This window comes from Hemitrygon akajei, chromosome 11, assembly GCF_048418815.1.
Source record: "Hemitrygon akajei chromosome 11, sHemAka1.3, whole genome shotgun sequence".
NCBI classification, from domain to species: domain Eukaryota; kingdom Metazoa; phylum Chordata; class Chondrichthyes; order Myliobatiformes; family Dasyatidae; genus Hemitrygon; species Hemitrygon akajei.
Window position 1 is genome coordinate 84,550,866 of NC_133134.1, and position 5,106 is coordinate 84,555,971.

At 50.0% G+C, this 5,106-nt stretch overlaps 1 long non-coding RNA gene across 1 annotated transcript; it reads left to right on the top strand.

The window, feature by feature from the left end:
• The first annotated feature begins 376 nt into the window (after positions 1 to 376).
• LOC140735129 (uncharacterized) lies at positions 377 to 3,659 on the top strand. Its single transcript, XR_012100699.1, has 2 exons — positions 377 to 666; positions 3,153 to 3,659. It is a non-coding gene; the product is annotated as an uncharacterized lncRNA (long non-coding RNA).
• Positions 3,660 to 5,106: the final 1,447 nt, after the last annotated feature.

Below are 5,106 nucleotides of genomic sequence, written 5' to 3' on the forward strand. Positions count from 1 at the left end.
TTCAGATCAATAAAGTGCCCATCTAACTACAGTATCTATCCATCCATCAACACTGCTCGTGATCTTACAATAATTTTACCCCTCAGCTTCCTTCTCTCTGGGGAAAACAGTCCTGGCCTGTCTGGTCTCTCCTTATAACTCAAACCGCCCAGTCATGGCAATATTTCCGAGATTCTTTCCTGTCCTGCTCGGTTGAGAATGATTGTGTCTGTTGATATGTTCACGTTTATTTAAGTTTGATTAATGATGTTTGTGCAAGTGACCGTTCTCATGCTGTTTGCACTGTCATCTTGTAAGCTGCTGGTTGCTGTGTTGTCTGTTCCGGTATGGCCCTGTGTTTTGTGCCTGGCTCTGAACCACAATCAGATCTGGTATGTTTCACACACTGTACTGACAGTAAAGTGGTTCTGGTTCTCATTCGGCTTCCTGTCGCTGACGACGTGTAACATGACTCCCAACTCCTGCTTCTCGGCGGCAGTGCGACAGAAGATCGTAAGCTTCAGTCGTTATATCTCCGAAATCACAGGAGATTCTACAATCAGAGGGCACAGCATCACAACGGGAGGACGTCCCTTTAACACAGAATTGAGGAGGAATTTCTGTAGCCAGAGGGTGGAGAATCTGTGGAATTCTTCGCCGCAAGTGGCTGCAGAGGCCCGGCCATTGGTATAGTTTCTTTACAGACACAGCCTTTCGAGCCCAACAGTCCCACACTGAATGTGACCCATTAACCCACTGACCCGTACGCAGGAGGAAACATACACGGGAGAATGTACAAACTCCTTACAGATGGTGGCGGGAGTATGTTTCTATACTTAGCAATACAACACACAGTAGCCCTTAGAGCTACCTCACCCCTGCAGCTCTACAACCCTGAGCTAATCATGGAAAAACTTCCAATGACCAGCTAACCTAGTGGGTACATCTTTGGAATGTGGGACTGCTGCTGTAACAGTGCTATTCGCCATGTACTTTGTCACCCAGCATATAGGTTCTTGATTAGTACGGACATCAAAGATTATGGGGGGGGGGAAGGCAGCAGAAAGGGGTTCAGAGGGGCAATTTATTTATCAGCTGTGATGGAATTGCAGAACTGAATAAATAGGCCTATTTTGATCCTATGTTTTAATGGTCTATGTTCTAAAAGTCTACTGATCTTAAAAAAAAATCAGAAGGCATCCATCCATCCCTTCCAGTTATCTAGAAGTCCAATAGAACGGCTTGAGTGATATTGGCCTTGGAGTCATAGAGTCATAAACCATGGAAACAGCCCAACTCATTCATACTGTCCAAGCTTCTCATCTGAGCCAATCCCAATTGTCCCATCTCCCTCTAAACCTTCCCTATCCGTGTACCTGTCCGTATCCCTCTAAACCTTTCCTATCAGTGTACCTGTCCGTATCCCTCTAAACCTTTCCTATCCGTGTACCTGTCCATATCCCTCTAAACCTTTCCTATCCGTGTACCTGTCCGTATCCCTCTAAACCTTTCCTATCCATGTACCTGTCCGTATCCCTCTGAACCTTTCCTATCCGTGTACCTGTCCGTATCCCTCTGAACCTTTCCTATCCGTGTCCCTGTCCATATCCCTCTAAACCTTTCCTATCCGTGTACCTGTCCGTATCCCTCTAAACCTTTCCTATCCGTGTCCCTGTCCATATCCCTCTAAACCTTTCCTATCCGTGTACCTGTCCGTATCCCTCTAAACCATTCCTAACCGTGTACCTGTCCGTATCCCTCTGAACCTTTCCTATCCGTGTACCTGTCCGTATCCCTCTGAACCTTTCCTATCCGTGTACCTGTCCGTATCCCTCTAAACCTTTCCTATCCGTGTACCTGTCCGTATCCCTCTAAACCTTTCCTATCCGTGTACCTGTCTGTATCCCTCTAAACCTTTCCTATCCGTGTACCTGTCCATATCCCTCTAAACCTTTCCTATCCGTGTACCTGTCTATATCCCTCTAAACCTTCCCTACCCGTGTACCTGTCCGTATCCCTCTAAACCTTTCCTACGCGTATACCTGTCCGTATCCCTCTAAACCTTTCCTATCCGTGTACCTGTCCGTATCCCTCTAAACCTTTCCTATCCGTGTCCCTGTCCTTATCCCTCTAAACCTTTCCTATCCGTGTACCTGTCCGTATCCCTCTAAACCTTTCCTACCCGTGTACCTGTCCTTATCCCTCTGAACCTTTCCTATCCGTGTACCTGTCTGTATCCCTCTAAACCTTTCCTATCCGTGTCCCTGTCCGTATCCCTCTAAACCTTTCCTATCCATGTACCTGTCCTTATCCCTCTAAACCTTTCCTATCCGTGTCCCTGTCCGTATCTCTCTGAACCTTTGCTATCCGTGTACCTGTCCGTATCTCTCAGAACCTTTCCTATCCGTGTCCCTGTCCGTATCCCTCTAAACCTTTCCTATCCGTGTACCTGTCCGTATCCCTCTAAACCTTTCCTATCCGTGTCCCTGTCCGTATCCCTCTAAACCTTTCCTATCCGTGTACCTGTCCGTATCCCTCTAAACCTTTCCTACCCGTGTACCTGTCCTTATCCCTCTGAACCTTTCCTATCCGTGTACCTGTCTGTATCCCTCTAAACCTTTCCTATCCATGTACCTGTCCTTATCCCTCTAAACCTTTCCTATCCGTGTCCCTGTCCGTATCCCTCTAAACCTTTCCTATCCATGTACCTGTCCTTATCCCTCTAAACCTTTCCTATCCGTGTCCCTGTCCGTATCCCTCTAAACCTTTCCTATCCGTGTACCTGTCCGTATCCCTCAGAACCTTTCCTATCCGTGTCCCTGTCCGTATCCCTCTAAACCTTTCCTATCCGTGTACCTGTCCGTATCTCTCAGAACCTTTCCTATCCGTGTCCCTGTCCGTATCCCTCTAAACCTTTCCTATCCGTGTACCTGTCCGTATCTCTCTGAACCTTCCCTATCCGTGTACCCGTCCGTATCCCTCTAAACCTTTCCTATCCGTGTACCTGTCCGTATCCCTCTGAACCTTTCCTATCCGCGTCCCTGTCCAAGTGCCTGTTAAATGTTGTTAATGCCCCTGTCTCAGCCCCTCCCTCTGCAGTTTGTTGCTCAGACTGACCGCCCTCTGGATGAGAAGGTTATTTTATTTATTTATTTTTATTTTATTTTATTTAGGGATACAGCGGAGAATTGGCCCTCCTGGCCCATCGAGCCTTCACCACCAGCAATCCCCTGATTTAACCCGAGGCTAATCACGGGACAATTCACAATGACCAATTAACCTACCAACTGGTACGTCTTTGGACTGTGGGAGGAAACCGGAGCACCCGGAGGAAACCCACACAGTCACAGGGAAAACATACAGAGGACGCCAGGATTGAAGTCGGAAGTATGACACCCTGATCTTTCCGCTACGTTACTGTGGCGCTCAGGTTATCTAAATCTCCCGTCAGCTTCCTCTGCTTCTGGGATAACGGTCCCAGCCTGTCCAGTCTCTTCTTGTGACTGAAACCAGTCCCAGTATCACCCTAGTAAATTTCTTCTCTACCCTGTCGAGCTTAATAACTTCCTTCCTTTCGCATGGCGATCAGAACTGTGTACGATACCCCTTCAATGTCTCACCAATGTCTCGTTGAGCTGTAAGCTGATGCAGACTGGCAATAAATGTCAATCAGATCGAAAGAGTGCAGATAAAATTTACCAGGATGTTGCCAGGACCTGAGCTACAGGGGAACGTTGAATGGGTGAGGACTTTATTCCCTGGAGTGAAGGAGAATGAGGGGAGATTGATAGAGGCATGAAAAACTATGAGGGATATAGAGAGGGTAAATGCAAGCAGGTTTTTTTTACTGAGGTTAGGTCAGACTGGAACTAAAGTTCACAGGTTAAAGGTGAAAGGTGAAATATTTAAGGGGAACCTCTTTGCTCAGAGGATGAGAGTGTGGAACGAGCTGCCAGAGCAAGTGGTGCACGTGGGTCCGATTTCAATATCTGAGAGAAATTTGGATATGGGAGGCGAAGGTTAATAGGATTAGGCAGAATAACAGTCCAGCATGAACCAGATGGGCCGAATGGCCTGTTTATGTCCTGTAGTGTCCTACAACTCTGATAAACGTTTGTTGAACTGAAATGTTCACCCAGATCTCCATCTCCACATACACTGCCGAACTCGCTGAGAGTTTCTGTTTTAAATTCTGGTGCTTTTGTCAGGCCATAACACGCCCACCGCTCGAGGTTCACAGCTTCAATAGCGTGTCGGGCACCAGTAATGTGCTCAGTCACCAGGTGCTTTCATTGCTGCAGGCCCGGCCGGGTGGGGCGAGTTACTGAACGCAGAATGTGGGCCGATCCTCCAGCAGGCCGAACTCAACAGGAAACGGTGACAAGAAACTCTAACATCTCTGTTCCATTTCCACAGCAGCCACTCATCCAGGGAGAGGTAGTCGAAACACACACACACTGACCCTTGGGGGGGGGGGGGACGGTCCCCACAGACACTGACCCTCGGGGGGGATGGTCCCTCACACTCACTGACCCTCACAGGGGGGATGGTCCCCACAGACACTGACCCTCAGGGGGGGATGGTCCCTCACACTCACTGACCCTCACAGGGGGGATGGTCTCCACAGACACTGACCCTCGGGGAGGGACGGTCTCTCACACTCACTGACCCTCACGGGGGGGGATGGTCCCCAAATACACTGACCCTCACGGGGAGGATGGTCTCTCACACTCACTGACCCTCAGGGGGGGATGGTCCCTCACACTCACTGACCCTCACAGGGGGGATGGTCACCACACACTGACCTTCACGGGGGGGGGGGACGGTCCCCACACACTGACCCTCGGGGGTGACGGTCTCTCACACTCACTGACCCTCAGGGGGGGACGGTCTCTCACACACACTGACCCTCAGGGGGGGACGGTCTCTCACACTCACTGACCCTCAGGGGGGGACGGTCTCTCACACACACTGACCCTCAGGGGGGACGGTCCCCACACACACTGACCCTCAGGGGGGACGGTCTCTCACACTCACTGACCCTCAGGGGGGACGGTCCCTCACACTCACAGACCCTCACTGGGGGGGATGGTCCCCACAGACACTGACTCTCACAGTGGGGACGGT